Source organism: Periophthalmus magnuspinnatus, chromosome 1 (genome assembly GCF_009829125.3).
Source record: "Periophthalmus magnuspinnatus isolate fPerMag1 chromosome 1, fPerMag1.2.pri, whole genome shotgun sequence".
Taxonomy (NCBI): domain Eukaryota; kingdom Metazoa; phylum Chordata; class Actinopteri; order Gobiiformes; family Gobiidae; genus Periophthalmus; species Periophthalmus magnuspinnatus.
The window spans coordinates 2,077,541-2,098,554 of NC_047126.1; the positions used below are offsets into that span (position 1 = coordinate 2,077,541).

Genomic DNA, 21,014 nt, shown 5'->3' on the forward strand with positions numbered 1-21,014 from the left:
CATCATAAGGACATAAGAGGTTAATACACTCCAGCCTGGGAGCTAAACAGTCTGTGACCCTGAAGAGGATTTCACTGAGAAATGCCCTGAAGGCTCCAGTACGACACCTTCAGAGCTGTAGTAACAACGATTATGCACAATTAGAATGAATATAATATAAATATAACACCCTGAGCATGTTTATCATTTGGCCCAGTACAAGAACGTGATCTGAGAAACTGCCATAGAAAAACAGCAACAACGTACTATCATTTCTTTAACAAAGGCTGTAGTTTTCAAAGTGAAGATTTACACTGTGAGGAATGAAGAAGAGGTGTTCATTTACAGTTCTGATGAGTCTAACATGCTGCGTTCACACTGCACCAGTGTCTGTAAAATGGCACCATTAGGAGAGACAGTGACATCTTTGTGTTTTTGCACATTATCAAACAGATGGCACAAAAAGCTGTTTAGAATAGAACACTGTCCTCTGATACAAGAATATCTCACACAATCTTGGAAGGCGCTGACAAATGCCAAAGAAAGGAAATGTAGTTGCTACAGTGTGATGAAAACTCTACCTCACTGCTGTGTTAATAATTAATCAAGGTGAAGACAAATAAACTGGGATTGTACTGTGCACAATGTGGGGCCCCAGGCAGCCTCCGCGTCAGTGATCTGGGAACACGAGTGAGTTCATTAAAAGGCGACCGCTGGCAACGCAGGTCTGCTGTGTGTGTGTCTGAATCTACAGGCTAATAACTGAACTGACTGTGGACGCTTTGTGTAATCTGTGTAATGCATAGAACCAAGACAACGGAAAACACCAGAGTATGGCATTTTTGTTGTATTGCAAACCAACCTGTGAGTCTCTTGCCCGCAGTGGTGGTGGCAGAGTTGGTACTGCTGGTAGCAGTAGTGGAATACGCTGAGGAGGATGGGAGCGTGAGCACGCCGAGCGCTCCGGGGGGCAGCGGCTGCCCTCTCTTCAGTAGCTGCTTCTGCTCCTGTTGGCGAAAGCGCGGGGGCACCTCTCTGGGTGGGTAGCGAGCACTGACAGAGGACAACTGGCACTGCGGCGAAGAAGAGGTCTGACTCTGGAGCTGGACAATGGACAAGGCAGATTTGCCATTGCCGGTAGGAGGAGACGAGGAGGAGAGGGTGGCAGGGCTGGCCGGGCGGAGGTGATGGCGGGGTAAACCGGGACTGGTTTTAGTGGGAGCAGGCTCTGGCACTGGAGGGACACAGAAGCACACACGGGGAGCAAGAGGTCAGTCTGGGTTAACAACATTCACAGAAATTACGCTCATCTCCAGGCACAGAGTAAGGTCATTTTGGTGCATAAGTTGGTAAAATGAGCATGAGTCAAATAAAAGTAAAAACCAGTGACTTAAGCAAGTGTGAAATTCAGTATAAAGAGATACAGGGATGTATGGGAGTCAGGAAATGCAACTGGAAGCTCCCACTGAAAACTGTGAAAATGACTTGAACAATAGACAACAATATAAAAGAAAAAAAACTTTAGACTGATACAATACCAGGTCAGGCAAATCATCTAGTTAGCTGCTATTACAGTCCAACACTGACCATCATCAAAACTTGACCTTGCTGAAAAATAAATAAGTATCACAGGGTCTACCTCAGGCAGTAGGTAGAGGTAAAAATACAAGTGGATAAAACTAAAACTAAACCTGCTCCGGCATTGACGAAGGGCAGGTCAGGATAGAGGAGTGAGGTCACATGACACTCCTGTGCATCTAGACTGTTGTTAATGATGTTACCAGCTCCGCACAGACCACACTGCTCGGGCCCCGCTCTGACCCTTCACCCAGAGGTTCCTTTAGACCTGGAGGCCATCTAATTAAGTGCTCAAATCTGTTACCCAAGACCTGCAAAGCCGACAACAAAACAGACCCTCATCATACAGCGTTAGGCACAAAGACCATACGAAAAGTTCACTAAAGACGTTTACCGACCTGACCCCTAACCCCAACCTGCGACACGAGTGCGAGGGGACCAGACAAGGACAGTACAAAAATAGACTCCCTCAAAAGGGTTGGCTGTATTGGATAGAAACGATTTTGTTCATGACTCGGCAGTTTGGAGTGAACTATGCTCCAGTGCTGCAGTGTTGGCAATTAGCCACATACTGAGGTGACACAAACAGACTTATAAATTCAGAGCACGCAGTTGTACGCTGCTCCTGCCAAGAACTGCTTCTCTAAAAACAGAAAACAAGAATATCTCAGTGACCAACCCTTTCAACTGGAGAAATATAACACAACAGGCATTTTATTTTTTTTGCAGAAATATACCTTTTGTCTGAAATCAAAAACATACATTCCAAAAAACAGATATAGCCAAACAAACACAGAAGAAACAAGAGGAAAAAAAGCTTTGGACTCTCTCCACCAGGATCACTCTGGTGTTTTGCTGCTGACGCACATCTTTGATTAAACCCCGCCTGATGCTGCATCGACCAATCACGTGGCACGATGGTGAAGACATACTTCCCCTCCCCCCATCCCCCCATCCCCCTCCCCTCCCTGCGCTTCCATCCACCCCCTCCTTTTGGGCTGCTGTTCTGCTGTTCCGCTGCTCGCAAGATTTTCCTCTGAATGTGTTTGGTATAGACGTTCTCTTTTCTCATAGTCTCTCTAGATCAGTCATATCCTGGCCTGCGTTTGGCACCTGTCCGTTCATATTGCGATCGGTCTTCTATCTTTTATAATGCCCGTGTTAGCTGCACTATTGGTTTAGGCTTTCCTGTGCTGCCGTCACCTTCTGATGAGTTTTGAAAGCCTGCCATAGATCCTTCAGATTGAGCCCCTGGGATGTGTTCCAACTAGAATTAAAACTCAATATGTAAAAAGTGCATTATCTCGGTCTGAGCGCCAAGTTGAAACACAGACTGGAGGGTTTGAGTCGACGTTCACATAAAGCCCAGAAAAGGAACTAGATTAGGCAACGTGTTAATGTAACTTGAATTAGCTGGATTGAGTGTGTGTGTAAAAGCAGATACGAGCAATACAAACGATATCATTTTAAAAAATTGAGCCTAACACCGATACCAGTCTGACAGTGTAAGGCTACAAGTGCAAGAGCAAACAATAACTCTACTAAAAGGCTAAGAAAATCCATAAAAATAAATGAGATGAGTTATTTTACAGTTAGTGCAGCGTCTAACTGAAGGTGTCAAAGATATAACAAATATCTTTTCTGTCATTATTAGTGTGTTTTAAGTGTTTGCAGACCCTCCAAAGTCTGTATTTAACCTGCTCTGAGCGTTAGCATTAGCATTAGCCACAAACGTCAACAGCGGCAGTTTTTGCATCTACGGTTCCTCATTCTGACAAAATACAGAGTGGTATCGGATCAGTGATTTGGTTTGAGTACTCGCCAATACCGATACCTGAAAAATGTGCGGTATTAGTCCAGCTCTAATAAGTACTTCTTTATTTCTGCAGCTAGTTCCATCTTAAACGTTGATCAGGGCCAGAACCTACTTACTTTTTAAATGACGGTCAACCCGCCCTGTTTCGATACTGCGTTTGAGGAGTCATGCGGTGAATGTTTTTTTTTAAGGGTATATTCCTTTTTGAAAGTTGAAACGGCAGATCAGTGATTGTGCATGTAGCAGTGTCGGAATGAAACGGCAGAAACGCCACTGACGAGCGAGTGTGAAAGGCCCTTTTATGTTTGAACGCTTTTTTTTTCAGCTTGAGATTAATAATGAGGTTTGAAGTGTCATTCGACGCTTTCAAGTTCAACAGAAAACTTTAAACCGCATTCAAAAGCTAATAAATCCATCTGTAAGTATGAGTTATGAATGGCACAAACGCAGCATTACAATGTAAACAGCTTTTTGAGATACTGCGGTCTCGTCTTGAAAGCTAAAATTGAAAACAGGACACACTCTGGACTCTCCGTGTCTAAAGACGGCTGAAAGGAGAAGCCAATTAACTGAGTATTTTCAACAAACTCACTGAACATTTTATTAAATCCTCCAGCTCTCTACAACCTCGCACCAAACTTTTAATTAAAGCCTTCTTCACACTAAATGGTTAATTACACCCAATGAAAACGAGCAGCGAAAGAGCAATCGTTGAAGAATGGAAGCCCGAGCATGCGAAGATGAAGGCGAGCGCATACAGTGCAAAAGGGACTCGGAGATCGAGGTTGGAAACGCACAATACTACGAGCGCTGCAAGAGATGGGGGGTAGCGCATCTCTAATTGGTTCCCGGAGCCTGTTTAGTGCCAGCCAGCGAAAGTTCCCACACCTCCGTAGTCTATTGTCTGCCTCCAATTTAATATGCGCTCTTAGTGTTTATAGAAGGGGGAGGATGGGCAGGGGAGAAAAATGCAAGAAAACCTCAATGCTTTCTGGGATATATATCGAAGACCAGAGACAAAAAAAAAGAAAAAAAAGAGAGAGCAAATGGCCGTGTCGTTGTGTGTAAGAGGAGTCTTAAGTCACAAAGGCCATCGTGGCGCCTTTGACTCCTCTACATATGGGAGGGTCAAGTGTCCGCCGCTTTACGTGCTGCCATCTGCCAGTCCTTCTCGAGGAAAAGCGCTTCCCTCCCTCGCCTTGCGCACAAAATAAAGCCACCCCGCACCCTCCCCCCCCCCCGTTGCTATAGCGACTGACAGTTTGCCCACCGCACCTCCGCGTTTGCCTCCCGTGACCCCCTGCGCCTCCCGTGACCTCTCCCATGGCGGACCTCCCTCTGCGCCCGCACCGACTAATTAGTGCCCCCCGGCCCCGTCGCTCCGTGCCAGTCTCCCGTTTTCACTCCGGATTCTCCATGTTAATCTCAGAGATACGTCGTCCTCCGTCTATTAGGATTACGACAGCCTGAGACGCCGCGTGCCGCTGTGAGCCCCTAATGGCGGTTAACACGGTGGGTATAGACTTTTAACAGGATCAGTGCGCACCTACATTCAAGGTCCTGCCTGGGGCCACCTATCGCCTGAGGATATAGAGCGTTTGATTTCGACGTGCTAGTACAACGGCAGGCATTTGAAAGCCTTAAAATCACATGATCATATGACAAAGACTTCATTTAAAACACATATTATTTTTGCATACTTGATGTGTATGAACTTGTTTAAATCAAACCTATTACGTAAAATGGACTTCTCGGAGCTTTTAACCATGTAATAGTTGTTTCCGTCTCATTCACCTCCTCAAAGTTGTATTTAGAGTGATTCATGTTTGAGTAATCTTTAATCGCGACACCATTTTGTCAATTGTCCCCGTTTAAACCACCATCAGGACACGCCCACTGTGACACACGCACTTTTTATATATATTTTTTTCTTAAATCGGTAATACAAGTAGGATTCAGTAGCGTCGCACAATCATTTTGGTACAAATTAACAAAAAATCAGCTGCGATCCATAGGGGGCGCCAACAGCTACATGGCGCTTTGTCGTGATGACGTTTACGGCGACGTCAGCTCGACTTGTTTCTTTTATTAAGTTGTTTTAGATGAATACTGCAGTTTAAATGTGCAAATTAAACCATAATGACCCACAAGTGTCATAGATTATAAGTACAGAGCGACACAAGCACAATATGTCTGATTTAAGGTGGTATCTGAACAACACCTGAACGTAAGGCCCAATGTGTTTTAAGGATTGTTAATTTTACAGGGAGCACGTCGACGAGCATTAATCAAAGAAACACTGAGGTGACACTTTGTACCACACCATCTGCACTATTATCATGTCGGGAGAACCAGTATTTCCTCATGTTTCTCCATTTGCAATTTGTCAGCCGTCTCAATCCAAAAATAAATCTGTCCCAGCTACATGCACAATCACAAAATTAAAATGTATACATGTTCTGCCCTGGTGACATTTTGTTACGGTGACAGTAAAAAGGGATTTTACTGGTTCTTGATCAACTCACCTCTGTCGTTTTTTGGTATACCTTATATTTAAAGAGAAACTAAATCAGCTCGGAGGAAAGAGCCTATAAAAGAGAACTGGGTACCGGAGCGTAGTCTATATGCGCAATCTTTAACATGTCAAGGCTTTACAATCTTATGATCAATGCCATAGACCTCACAATTACCCCAGACTCGACCATAAATACGAGTGGAGCTCCGCCCATTAATCTACCTCATGTTTTGATTTATTTGAACCCAACCAGCGCTGACGATGGAGGAGGGGCGCGGGGATGGCAAATGAGCTCCCCGGCCCAGACGCCTCCGTGTGTGAGAATAAGATCACGCCACAATAACACATTCTGAAGTGCGATGTGCTCCTGGAAACTGAAACCAAACTAGGCTGTCTTGTCTTTGAAAAAGTGGAGATTTGGGGTGTTTTTGTCGTAGTACGATGCGGTTTGAGCGGTGGAGGGGTGAATAAGCCCCTTCTGTGGCCGACTATTGGTACATTCTGCTGTTTATTTGTGCAGCTCACGTCTTTTAATGAAACTGTATTTGCAAATGCTTCACTGGGTTTATCTTGCATTGCTTAAATCTTAATTAGTGGCATGCAGTAGTTTCAATATTATCGAGCTGCAAAATGTGTTTTATCATGACAGGCCTAAACCAAAACATTAAGCAAATTAGAGATCAACATTTTTCATGAACGATGCCGATACTGTTTAGAACACAAAGGACCCGTTGGCCGTAAAGCTCTGCCGATATTTTGGGCTGATAGATAGGACCGATTTAGATTATTTCCCCCAAATTCTGTCATTTAGATCGACTACAAACTCACCCACAGCCTGTTCAAATAAAGCTTTTTGTGGAATCTTTAGGCAGTAGCTCGGACAAAACAAAAAAGCTAATAGCCAATTTGCTAAAAAGTGAATATATTGAGTTATCTCTATGAATTATCCCCCAAAATGTATTCTAAAAGAACAAAAACTGTGTCTATAGTGAGTCATACAAGTTCATAATTTGACTTTCCACAGCTCAAATATCATCGCAGTACAGCAAAATAACCAAATATTCCCCACTAATACAAAGAAAAGGTCCCCAGAATAAATATAAACCCCCCAAAATGATTGTTCCATCTGTTATGTGTTGAACGATCGGTCGATATATATAGTGCTCATCTTGACAGACCTACATACAAGCAGAGAACACACAGACTAAAGCTTTGTTCAAGTTTATGCATCCCTTATGTTCCTTCTCTCCATCTGTCACCCGCTCACACACTTGACACGGGCTGGATGGAGGGATGGGGTAGAGGGAAAACACAATTACGCCTCATGTCATAAATCCACACGCAGTAATTCACAGGCTATTCACTGGTAATTCACTGAGTGTTTGTAAATGTGGTTAACACAAGAGAGAAGCAGCCCCAACGCTAAAGTAAATTAGGCTCTAATTACGGCAGATTGCGATTCATGAAATTCGCTTTCTAAAGTGTTGACACAATTAATAGCATGTGAAATTGCAAATTAATTCATTGCGGAATGGAACGGCACGCTCCCGTTTATGTGCGTCTCGTGTCTCTTTGAAAAATACAATGGCGTTATCTCCGCGGTGACACTGTGAAAATGCGCTCTAGCCCTCGTGCAGATGTGGAGCGTGCCGTGAGGGGCTTCAGTTTGCAGAGCTACGACGAGAAAACGACCTGGAGGATTTAAAGACTGCAGGCACGGCCCCTCTTGTGCCATTGCGGTGATATGACGAACGTTCTGTCTGTTCTGAGGTGACACGGACGCACTTGGGCCCAGACATAGACTGTATAAAGACGTGGACTAAGTGAGTGTGACGTCACCCACAGCGTTCAGCTCCGGTCAAACGAAGCTCGTCGAGGCTGGAGCCGTTACGGGAGCGAATTAAGAGCCGAGGTCTGCGTTTGGAATTCCAACCAGGATCATGTAAAGCGGGTTAATACAAACACTTTAAGACCAAAATAACAAAATCACAGCAGCAGCTACAGAGAGAGGACACAGTTTTTTAATGTAAAGTGAATTGGCGCCAGAGGAATGTGGCGGCTAGCAGGTTAGCTACGTCCTATAAAAGAGACCGCCTCCTACGCCCTGTGGCTGCTCCTCTGGCTCGACTCCACCTGGCCACGCCCTCAGCTGGGCGCCACAACTTTAGCACTGTAGCATAATTTGCACACATCTATGTTATTGTCACAACGATATTAGCATTAGCAAAACGCAGTTCAATCCAGACATGTGAGTAATTACCAAAGTCTCATAAGCAAACCCAAAAGACAACTTCAAAAATGAGATTATACATTTTTATTGGGCTAAAATATCAGTTTCTGTTTGGTTTCTATAGATTCTGAGTGCCGTGTATTGAGTGTTATTGTCACGTTAAAGGGCCCGTGTTACTCTGTTTTCTGATCTATGTTATGTTTCCTCATCACAAACAGACCTGGAGTTGTGTTTCGTTTCATTCACACATGTTTAACACACAAACACAAGCATATTTAGGCTGCTCCACACTGTGATGTCATCATGTGGTGATACAGGAAGTGCTCCACTGTATTTTTAAACTCCACACATCTTCATTTCTAGAATCATTTGGATCATTTCAGCTCCTGGAAATGGCCAATCTCTGCTGAACTAAAGGTAAAAGGGGCTGTTATAACTTGAAAACTACCACCTCATGACATCACAAAATAGAACAGAGCGAACAAAACACAACTCCAGGTCTGTTTTTGAGGAGGTAACAGCATTAAAACATGTCAGAGTCAGTTTTGTTTAATATAGAGTCGCGTTAACCTCCCCTCTTACAACAATCATCTTTTTAATGTGTGTGTGGCAGCTATAGGCAACAGTGAGGCAGATGCACAATATAATGTAGATGTAAACATACAGAGACATGCATCCATACATGTTTTCTTAACACTGATGTGCATAGCAGGAAAATGAACAGATTATGATTGAGGCCGCAGCTGAGATGGTGATGAAGCCCGTATGTGGTGGGAAAGAATAAACAGCATCCCCTCGGCGCTAATGGGGTCCGGGCTGGGGGTGGGAGGTCCGCTCTGAATGCCTGTGTGTATGTGTCTACACTGGGGGGGGGGGTCGGGCAGCGGGACCGTGGCTCCTGAAAACCCGTCTTCTATAGAGCTCTACCTAATGGGGGGCAGAGAAGTTAATTCCACCACGACGAAGCTTTATCTCATTTTCATACATATGAACGCACAAGGCCGAGATCGATTACCGCCAACAAATTGAAACGCTCGGGACCGGGCGGGCCTGCGGAGAGGGAAACAGGCGGCGTGTGGGGGGTTGGCAGCGTGCGTGTGTGTGTGTATGTCTGCGGATTTCTCAGCGTATAAGAACGGCAGTATTCAGCGATATGGATGAAAAGACACAAATCACTCCTGCATACTGATTTCCTGCATAGACAGTCACACACACACACACACACACACAAGCCCACCTCCATTATTTAGTGTCACGCATGAAAACTCAACTCATTCCAGTTGATGCCGCTTCCCTGGCAGAGATAATGCAGATGGGAGGTTAGAAGCAAACTCGCAGAGGTCCTGATGGCTTACTGAACGATTAGTCCTCAAACGGGCACTCACTCCTTCCATATCGGTCGGCACATACGCATACACAATCAGTTTCCCATTCCCCCTCTTTAGCTCCCCCTATCTACCATTAAACAAACTATAAAATAAATGCCCCTTTCATTAGCCCTCTTCTGTATTAGCGCTGCCATCGACTCCCGACAGTCATTCTTGGCACGGGTCTATAGCGCCGCTGCTTCATTACTTTCTCACCTCCCTTCACTTTCTCCACATTAGATTTTCATAAACCACTTCCTCATTTTTCCGACTCGCTTCTGCGGCTCGGCTCTGCCCCCGAGCACGGGCCCCTGCGTTCCACTTGCGACCGTCAGCATTTCCTACACCGCTGCTGCTGCCAAACGGACTACGAACGACTCGCCTGCAGTGGTCGTGGTAACTGGAGCCCTCATAACTCTCTGGAAACCCACAGCTGATATTAACCTCCAATGACCACTCTCTCCTTCTTGGGCTATTTTAATAAGTCTGCCAGTGGAGGATGAGTAAAACTACACACAGAGATAAAAAGTTACTCAAGTATCACATGAAAAAATCTACTCAAGCAAAAGTATTCAAAAAACTATTTCAAAATGTACTTTAAGAGTAAAAAGTAAAAGTATATGTCATTTATTTGTTAAAGTGCAATTAATACTGATTAAAAATGAAACTGATTTTGGTCACAGGAAGAATACAAATCAATTTCTTAATAATTTTGTGTATTTTTTTGTTTGCTCAAAGCTGAAAATTCAACAAAAAAAAAAATTGCCACAAAAATGGTAAAAATAACTCCTCAAATCATATGAAAAGTACTTTTACTTTTTAGTCCTGTTCAAAAATGTAGTGGAGTAGAAAGTACAGATACTGCTCTCAAATGTACTCAAGTAAAAGTATCTACAGTAAAATGTGCTTAAGTAAAGTACAGATTTAAAAAACAGTTCTACTGCAATATAGGTAAGATAAAGCTTGTGCTAAAGTTGTAAAAAGCCACAAGGACAAAATATAGATCAACAGAATCCGGTAATTACATTCAAAGGTCAAAGTTCAAGGCAAGCGGGTGTGACCTTTGTCAAGGCCCAACAGTTTCACTGAGGCTAATAACGGGACAGACGAGAGCACAGAGCAACTGGGGGAGTGTTAAAGGTCCTATATTACACAAAACACAACTAGACATGTTCTGACGCTGTTACCTCCTCAAAAACAGACCTGGAGCTGTGATTTGTTTGAGTGACACTTTAGTCTGTTACATCTACAAAGCTCAAAATGCTCTGTTCCACCTTGTGATGTCATGAAGTGGTAGTTTTCAAGTTAACAGCTCCTTTAACCTTTTGTTTAGTAGAGATTGGCAATTCCAGGGTTGAAATTATCCAAATGATTGTAGTGAACATGTACGACGGAGCACTTCCTGTATGACCACATGACATCACAAGAGAAGAACTCAGCCTAAATCTGCAGGGTTTGTGTGAAAAACATGTGTGAACGAAAGAAAACACAACTCCAGGTCTGTTTGTGATGAGGAAACAATATTATAACAGACCAGGAAATTATGTAATATGGGCCCTTTAACAGCAAGACTGAGACAATACAAAGAAAAGCCTCTACTGTCTAAATGATTTGATTGTATAGATTAAGGAATATACACAGCAGAGTTTTGTAAAAATCTCATTAGTTTTCTTCAAACTCAGCAGCAAAATGGTTATATATAGTTGGTGATACAATGGATGAGAAGTAAACATCGATTTCAAAAATACATCTGCCATAAATATAGTAAGAAACACAAAAAACACAAAAGGGTAAGAACTGGGTCATGAAAAAATAATCTGATACAAAATTGGTCCAATTTAACTGGTAGAAAACTCGGCAGGTTTACAAAATATAGGACACCTGTCAAATTGGTTTCTGTCGTTTTTAGAACTAACCTCATCCCACCACAAAAACACGCCAAAAACAGCAGTGAGCGCTCCATGAAGGGGACGCGACGCCGGACAGCACGATTACTGCCTTTATCCATTCAAATCTATTTTTAGAGCGGTATCTTCCAGCGCCTTAAAGGGCCACGTTACACGCTTTTCTGATCTGTTCTAATGTCGTTTCCTCGTCACACACAGACCTGGAGTTGTGTTTTGTTTCAGTCACACATGTTTAACACACACAACAGTTCTTCTCTTAAACTAAAAACACTCTGTTCCACCTTGTGATGTCATCATGTGGTGATACAGGAAGTGCTCCGCTGTGTTTTTAAACTTCACACGCCTTCATTTATAGAATCATTTGGATCATTTCAGCTCTGGAATCGCCAAACTCTACTGAGCTTAAGATGAAATGTAGCTGTTAAATTGCAAAACTACCACTTGATGACATCACAAGGTGGAACAGAGCGTTTTGAGCTTTGGAGATGTTACTCAAAACATGTGTGAATGAAACAAAACACAACTCTGGGGATGTTTTTGATAATGTAATAATGTCATAACAAGGCTAAAATCTCACAAGAGTCAGTTCTGCGTAACACGGGACCTTTAAACAAACACAAAGGCCACACAAGGACAATCGCTCTCTTCTTCTCTTTCGCTCCCCCCCGGGTCCATGCCACCCCCGACCACAGCGGAGTCACGGAGCTGCCAATGCCCCTTCATGCTCCGCCGCCCCCAAAGCCGCGGGTGCAGTGGGCGTCAGATTGCATCACTCTCTACGGCGTTTGCGTTCCTGTTTCGTCGTACATTTGTAACGAGCCCGTGCAGATTCGAGCGGCCCATCTGCGAACGCCTGACAATATGGGCCCGCGATGCATAAATAATGTGCGTACGTATGGGCTTTATGGGTCAGCGTGCGCTAATCACGGTTTGATTAATGCGTATGAGGGGTACAGTGTCTGGAAATGGGCCAATGAGAGGGTGCACTTCACTTCATTATCACACTCACCTTTGGCTTTCTGACCAGCAGCCTGCATGGGGAGGAACAAGAAATGTCTACAGTAAATACCTAATATTAGTGAGGACGGGGGACTGAAAATACTTTACAATAACAAGAAAATAAGAAAATAAAATAAGGGAAAACCTACGAGGGATGCACCGATCTGATACTAAGTCTAATATGAGAGCAGATACTGAAACATCTGCTGGATCAGATATCGGCTTCCAATTTAATGTTGTATTATTTAATTTTAATTTATTTTATTTTATTTACTCCATTTTCTAATCTTATTTCATTATATTATACTTTTTTCTTTTTTTTTCCTTTATTATTATTAATTTGTTTTATGAATATATATATATATTTTCTCTTCGTTTTATACTTCCACTTACAAAATTCTATTCTTTCATAAAATAGTGCGTCAAACTCAAATGTTAACAGAAAAGGAAGGAAATTTAAAAAGTATGTAAAAATAAAAAGTATCTGCCGTATCTGTATCGCGTTTGGCTCGTTTGGTGATGGATCCCATTGGATGAGTTTATGTAGATTCTTAGTGAGTCCATGTTTATCTGTCATACATATGTAACATGTACATATGTAAATGGAACATGTAAGTGCACGGTGTTGTGTATTTGTGTGTAAATGTGCGTGTGTTTATGTGCCGCAGAATGTGGACCATGATGAAAAATATAGAATTGAAAATGCTCAGCTAATATCCTGTTTGGACGTACAAACTGATGTAATAAGAGTATTTCCTGGTCAAAGTCGGGCCCAGAAAGTCTCATAATGTTTGAACTTTTATTTATAACAGCTACATAAAACATGTGGATCAGTTTTGCCTTTTTTGTTTTTGTTTAAAAGGAAATAAATGCTGTCAGACTCGTCATTCTGGTCTTAAATGTTCGTATTAACCCTCTACATGATCCTGGGGTTTTTATTTCACTTTTGTGTCTGTAAATCAAGATCTGAACATTAATAACAGACAAATCAGACGCTTTCTTTCCCTGAGGTCGCTCCCGTTAGCGTTAGCAACAGGTTTGATTGACAGCGTTGCTAAGCGCCCAATCCCCGATAAATTAGTGGTGTAGGCGGGAAGAGGCGTGACCTTCAAAAGCCTCTCTCCAGATCGACTTTTTGCTATGACACTCGTGGTCCAATTTCCAAATGTGCAACTCGGCTCCAAATTAGCCGTTTTGAGCTTTGAAATCGGTATCGGAACTGACGAAGCTGGATCGGTGCATCCCTAAAAATCTACCTTACAAGTTGAACATTCATTTGTAAACGTCAAACAACCTCTTAACTCTGAAAGTCTGGAGTTTTAGTTTGAGGAAAAATACCTTTTTCTGAGTAGTGTCTTTCTTGATGTTTTCTTCTTGTTTTTTCCTTTTCTTTTCTTCCATCAAACGGTTCTCTTACTCCTGTTGCTAGCTTCTTTCAGCTGCAGAGAGAGACAGAAAGAGACAGACAGAGAGAGAGACAGACAAGCAGAGAGACAGAGTGTGAGTGCTGACTTCAATAAAAAGTGAACGAGACTCCCTGTAGATTACATAAAGGTCTTAAAATCTCCCCTTGTGAAGATTCCGGCGTCCAGACCACGTTCCCAACAGCCCAACACACACACAGAATATAAAACTTTCAGCCCACTACATTTGAGACATTTATAAGTCTGAGCCAAGAGCAATAATGTCTTCTATCATCACTTTCAAATTACAACAGGCACATCAGAGAGAGCACAGAGGGCCCAAACCAGAGGAACCCAAGACCCGTGTCAGTCGTACAAAGACATGTAGATGTGTAAAAACGGCCGAAAGACCCCAGGAAACGTGTAAAAACGCTGTGGGTCTGAAAAGAAAGATAGACATCATAAAGAGCAGTGGACTTGGAGACGGCGCTCAAAGGTCCAAGGCCACGCTGCGCAGTTAATTCAAAGTGTGTACGTGTCGTTTAAAGCTAACGGTTATTTTGGAACTCGATTAAACTGGCGAATTCTGTACAATTATTTAAGGGTTAGTTGTTCAGATCGTGAAAAGCCAGGGAATGTTTTTATTTTTTTTTATTTTTTTTACTGTATCTGACTGAGATGAAGCTGAAGTATTTACAACAACATCTCATCTTCATTATTAACTTCACACATTTGTAGTAGTAAAAGAAACATTTAAATCTGTCATCCAAGCCACTTCTTCACTTTCTGAATAGCAAAACGTCTTCATCCTACGACGTTTTGTCCAGTTGAGATTTAAATTTTTCTTTTGCGAAGGATCAGACTTGGGCGACCGAGGAACTAAACATATTTACACATTTGTCTTATTTTGAGTTTAATTTCTGCTGTCAACTCTACCGATGTTGTTTATGTCGAGAGCGGGATTTGAACCACCAACCTCGGCGTCGGTGGACCTCTGTCTTCATAAACAGCTGTATTGTTCTAGTTCAGCAGTGTTCTTTAAACCCAAACGTGATCGTATCCATCGTTTCTCCCAGCACATTTTAAAAAACAACGGCAGATGACGATGAATGAAAAATCAGAATCAAACACAACGGCTTACGACAGGAGATTAATGGAAGCCCCGCCCCCCACTGTGCCGCACCGCTGATAGAGCGAGCCAGCTGTCAATCACCGACCCAATGAGAAAGGTCCTGATGGCGGCTGTTTGATGGCGGGCTAATGTCTGAGCGACAAGTTAGAGGCTGAGAAAATGAGGGTGTACAGTGAGACTACGGAGAGGGAGAACGGCCAACCTGGCAACACAGAAGACAGGGGCAGCGCAAAAAAGAAATAAATAAAATCCATCTGTTTTTATCTTTATTTATCGACTCTTTTGTGAGCGTCAAAGAGAGAGATGAGACTGAGGGGTTACAGTGTCCCATTTTTATAAACGAAGGCGCCTCTGTGTGTTATTCTGCCATTTCAGCAGTTCAAGAGAGGAAGCCCCAAGGTATTACACCGGAGTTATTTGTGGAACTGCGCTCTACTTGGTGTGCAACAGTCAATACTCATACATATTTAAATCACTCTTAAGTTACTCGTATATTTTCACTGCTTCAAATCCGAGTTGTGAAAAGCGCAGAGGATGTAACGGAGATGACCTTTCGTACTACGCAGCTGACCGCGCAACCTCCGCTGCCACTCATCCCCCCCCTCCCCCTCCCTGACCCCCACATGACGCCTTCTCTGATTACAAACGCCCGTGTTACCGGAGACAACAGGAAGTGAAGGTTGAGCGAAATTAGGTCGCCATCGAGAACCAGCATCGCACACGCCGAGAGGCCAGTGTTACGCTATTTTCTGATTATAATGTCGTTTCCTCGTCGCACACAGACCTGGGGCTGCGTTTTGTTTCATTCGCACATGTTTAAACGCACAAAACAGTTCTTCTCTCAAACAGAAAACGCTCTGTTCCCCCTTGTGATGTCATCATGTGGTGATACAGGAAGTGCTCCGCTGTGTTTTTAAATTCCAAACACATTCACTAGAATCATTTGGATGATTTCAGTCCCAGAGTTGCCCATCTCTACTAAATAAAAGGTAAAAGGAGCCGTTAACTTGAAAACTACCACTTCAAAGCTCAAAATGCTCTGTTCCACCTTGTGATGTCATGGAGATGTGGACAGACTAATATTAAAGTGTTACTCAAACGTGTGAGAATGAAACAAAACACATTTAACGATTATTCACGAGGACTGACAATAAACATCATGATACGAGTCTCTTTAAATTCATTATTTTGGTGCAGCAACAGCTAAAAAAACAGAAAGAACTACATAGACCATGATGCTTTGCTCTGTTTCAAAGGAGACTACATGAAGAAACAACTCATTAAGCACTTTTAAATTGTAGTTCTTTGGATTATTGTTTGTCCAGGTGTTTTTTAAAAGAAAGTAGCATATTCACATTTTGTTAGTTTACAAAATATCAAAATAAATATCGTGACTTTTGGACGTCGTTACATCCAAAATGATTCAAACTCTCTCAATGAATAGGCAAAACTGAGAAAAAAAAACAAAAACAGACAAATATAAAAACACTATTTTTTTGCCGCATCGATTGATTTAAAAGTAATTCTGCTTCTAAAACGTTTATGATTATAATTTTTCTTAGCCATCGCGATTATATTGCAGCCTGAATAATCACAATTTCCAATTAACCTAAAAATCTTTACATCCCTGTGCTAAATTAACTTACATTTCACTTTCACCGTGATCACAACTCGCCGAAGATCAACTTAAACCTTAAAGATGGACTCACTTTTCTGGTGGAGACGACTGATACTTAGCAGTGACGGGGGGAATATTCAGCAGTTACCACGGCAACACACTGCACACATTAGCAAACACTGCCACAGAAGTTTTAAGATCGTCTGAAAACTCAAGAAAAAAAAACACACACACACACGCACAAAATGGATTCAAACAGCACATGTTCAGGAGCCTGTGATCAATCCCAGCGTTCATGGTTCTGTTTAAGAGTTTGATTTGACACAAAACAGTGACAGTGAGTAAATGAAAAGCTGTTGGCTAATGCTAGCTAGCTTATGACTGTAAGTTTATGTGTGAGAGACTCATTTAAAAGCACGAATCATCTCACCTGTTGTAGTTCCGGTTATGTCAACTCTTTCTGGACAGATTGTGTTCAAATAAAGCTCAGATTAAAGTCCAATTTTAGTAACAGAGCGTCTAATGGAGTAACGCGGAGTTAGCTTCACACCCCGCGGGAATATTGACAACATCAGCTGCACGTTATCGATGCCAACCACTTTTATCACCAGGGAAACATTATTGGTTTACACAGTATGGAATTTAACTTGTATTTATTTAACTACGGACACTTTTATTGTCTTAAAAAACATGAATTCTCAGTGTGAGCTGCACCTGGGCCTGTCACGATAACACTTTATGAAACACGATATACCGCTGTAGAAATACCACTAAAGTGTTTGGTTTTTTAAATAATAATCAGCCATAGCCATTTTCAACCCTCTAAAGCTGATACTTTCTGTAGTACTTACTGCTGTTTGTACTGGTACTTTCTGTAGTATTTACTGCTATTTGTACTGGTACTTTCTGTAGTATTTACTGCTATTTGTACTGGTACTTTCTGTAGTATTTACTGCTATTTGTACTGGTAATTACTGGTACTTTCTGTAGTACTTACTGCTGTTTGTCCTGGTAATTACTGGTACTTTCTGTAGTACTTACTGCTATTTGTACTGGTACTTTCTGTAGTATTTACTGCTATTTGTACTGGTAATTACTGGTACTTTCTGTAGTACTTACTGCTGTTTGTCCTGGTAATTACTGGTACTTTCTGTAGTACTTACTGCTATTTGTACTGGTACTTTCTGTAGTATTTACTGCTATTTGTACTGGTAATTACTGGTACTTTCTGTAGTACTTACTGCTGTTTGTCCTGGTAATTACTGGTACTTTCTGTAGTACTCACTGCAGTTTGTACGGGTAATTACTGGTACTTTCAGTAGTACTTACTGCTATTTGTACTGGTACTTTCTGTAGTATTTACTGCTATTTGTACTGGTAATTACTGGTACTTTCTGTAGTACTTACTGCTGTTTGTCCTGGTAATTACTGGTACTTTCTGTAGTACTCACTGCAGTTTGTACGGGTAATTACTGGTACTTTCAGTAGTACTTACTGCTATTTGTACTGGTACTTTCAGTAGTACTTACTGCTATTTGTACTGGTACTTTCTGTAGTACTTACTGCTATTTGTACTGGTACTTTCTGTAGTACTTACTGCTATTTGTACTGGTACTTTCTGTAGTACTTACTGCTATTTGTACTGGTACTTTCTGTAGTATTTACTGCTATTTGTACTGGTAATTACTGGTACTTTCTGTAGTATTTACTGCTGTTTGTACTGGTAATTACTGGTACTTTCAGTAGTACTCATTGCAGTTTGTACGGGTAATTACTGGTACTTTCAGTAGTACTCATTGCAGTTTGTACGGGTAATTACTGGTACTTTCTGTAGTATTTACTGCAGTTTGTACGGGTAATTACTGGTACTTTCTGTAGTATTTACTGCAGTTTGTACGGGTAATTACTGGTACTTTCAGTAGTACTGCTGTGATATGTTCCACAGAATGGCATCAAACGTCATCAGAAAAGTTACACAGTGCGTCTTTTACTTGACGACCCAAAAGTACACACATTATTATTATTATTATTATTATTATTCCAGTTTCACAATAATCACTTCATGGACTTAACATTCAATTCGTGACAGATGGAAGAATATTTTTAGGAGAATCCATTTTTATTTCGATTTTGTTTGCAGTACTGGGACGTTTTTGGTTATTTTCTTGGAATAAGATAAGATTTGTGCTGTAGAAGGTTGAATTAATAATGTCTGACTCATTACAGACGCAAACTCAGTGTTTGTATCTGCTGTTTATTTACTGCAGCTCAGGGCTTTTTAACGACACTGTAGATTTAAAACAGTTTTTGAGGTTTAAATCTGCTCTGGGGTTGTTGTGTTTGTTTCAGTATTTTTGTTGTTTCACCGGGCGACAGTGGCTCAGTCGGTAGAGCATTTGTCGACTGATCTGAAGATTGGCCGCGTCTTAAAGGTGGAAAAGCGCGTATATAAAAACGTGACCATTTACCACTGATTATATTAACTTCATCAATGCACCGCACTTCGAAAACGGCCATGGTAACAGACCTAACTACAGCCATTATGTCACTTTTAAACGGGTGACGGGGGGCGGGGCGAGTCAAAAGGCCATCTCGGTCAATGAGATTTAGAACTGTGGTCATGGGTGGAACTTGAGCCGGGCGCAGTTGTCCTTTTGAGCTGGCCGTCAGCGCCAAAGTTAGCGACAGCCTCTGGCCCCGCACACGGTGACCTGGCTTTACTCAGCTCTGTGGCCTCTGCTGACACAAGCATCCAGCTCCACACAAGCGAACCTCGCCGCAATTAAGAACCGGCGTGTCCACTGTAGGGTTGGCGAACTACACGGACACGGCGTGTTTGTCGATCTCACGTTACAATAACATGGGTTAGATCAGACAGGTGGGTGATTTTAAGTAAGTAACACGAGCGGGTGTGTGCTGTTTAAGACGAGCGCTACCACTCAAAGTTTGGGACTCGCCGTCTCAGTCAGCGTTTTTGTTTTCTCGTTATTTTTACTACTTTCTGCTAGTAATGTAAGATCGCTCGGACATCTCTGACGGGCCAATCATTTCACTGCGTTTCAGCCCACGTGTGTTTAAACAGCACCAGTCAAAACTTTGGACACGCCCACTGTTTTAATGTTTTTTTTTTACTACTTTCTACAATTTATCCAGACACAGAAGACAAATATATGAAGTACGATATATGGAGCAAAGAAAGTGACATAATATTTTCGACAAAGCAGAGGTTTGAATATGAAACGTACTTATACTATTTCGTTGCTACATAATTCCAAACATTTTACTTCATATATTTGACGTCTTCTGTTTGTATATAAAATGTAAAATGTAGTAAAAAAGAAGAAGAAAATGCATCAGCAACAGGTTTGATTGAGTGTTGCCAAGTCTCCTCTACCTGCTAAACCAGTGGTGTGGGCGGGAAGGGGCGTTACCTTAAACAGCCTCGCTCCTGATTGGCTCTTTGGTTGCTAGGATACTCGTGGCTGAAATTCCAAATACGGCACTCCAGCAGCTCCAGATTCAACCCTGTCACTGCTCTGGCCTCGATGAGCTTCATTTGGGCGACGTCACACTCACTCAGTCCACTTTTTTACACAGTCTACGGCTCAAACACACTTTTCTCTACTCATTCCTCTGATTGGTCAGCCTCTGTCACGCTCTGAGCGAGTGACAAGAGGATTTAACCAACCACATCCAAGTATGAAGTCCCTAGTTACTTCTTACACGTGATGTAAAACGTTTTTGCATAACCCCCACTCCATCTTGGCAGAGAGGACACTGGCTTGTAACCGGCTGTGGCTGTTCTATCCCAAACAACACTTTCCACTGCAGCATATTGAAAAAAAAATTATATATTTTAGTTGAACAGAGCACACGTTTAAGAAAATACCTCGTTGTGCCAGCATTGTCCGATTCTGGCACTATGGAAACACGCTAAATCCAGAGAATGTGGGTTTAAGCTAAAGTGAAAGGGGGATGAGGACAGGAACACGTTGTACAGGAATGAAGGGGGCGAGGGGCTCCGGCTGCACATGCTCGCTCTCGTTTTCTCTCTCCTCTGCACACGCGCTCCCTCGCTCACATGAAAACACAGACGATGCACAAGGGGAGGCTTGATGTACACAGGCGGGAGGCAGTCTGTCTGATGCCAGAGTCTTTTTCTGCCAGAGATGCAGCGAGGGAGGGAGAGATAGAGGAGGGGGGACGTGGAGAGGGGGAGAGGGGGGGAGTCTGGGCGGAGGATGAAAGCAGACGCAGAGCAACGCCAATTAAGAACGACAGCCGCCGGAGAAGCAGACAGAAGACAGATAGAGAGCGGAGAGAGGGGGCGAGAAACCGGAGGGATCCGCGGTGGCAGAGGCTTGATCACACGCGCATGCGGATCTGGAAATTGGGAGACAAAAAGTGAATGAACGAGTGAGGGGAGGTTTGGGTGATAAAGAAAGGAGAGACGCGACGGCGAGGCTGCGA

The 21,014-nt window shown here is 42.6% G+C and overlaps 1 protein-coding gene across 2 annotated transcripts in view; it reads right to left on the bottom strand.

The window, feature by feature from the left end:
• The window catches only part of LOC117375247 (trinucleotide repeat-containing gene 6C protein-like), a 34,288-nt gene extending 20,462 nt beyond the window's left edge, over positions 1–13,826 (bottom strand). For both annotated transcript variants that reach the window (XM_033971537.2, XM_033971529.2), the window contains exons 1-2: positions 13,730–13,826; positions 842–1,213 (exon numbers count right to left, since the gene is read on the bottom strand). The gene's annotated coding sequence lies outside the window, so the exon portion shown is untranslated. The remainder of the gene's footprint in view (positions 1–841; positions 1,214–13,729) is intronic.
• Between the last annotated feature and the right edge of the window lie 7,188 nt (positions 13,827–21,014).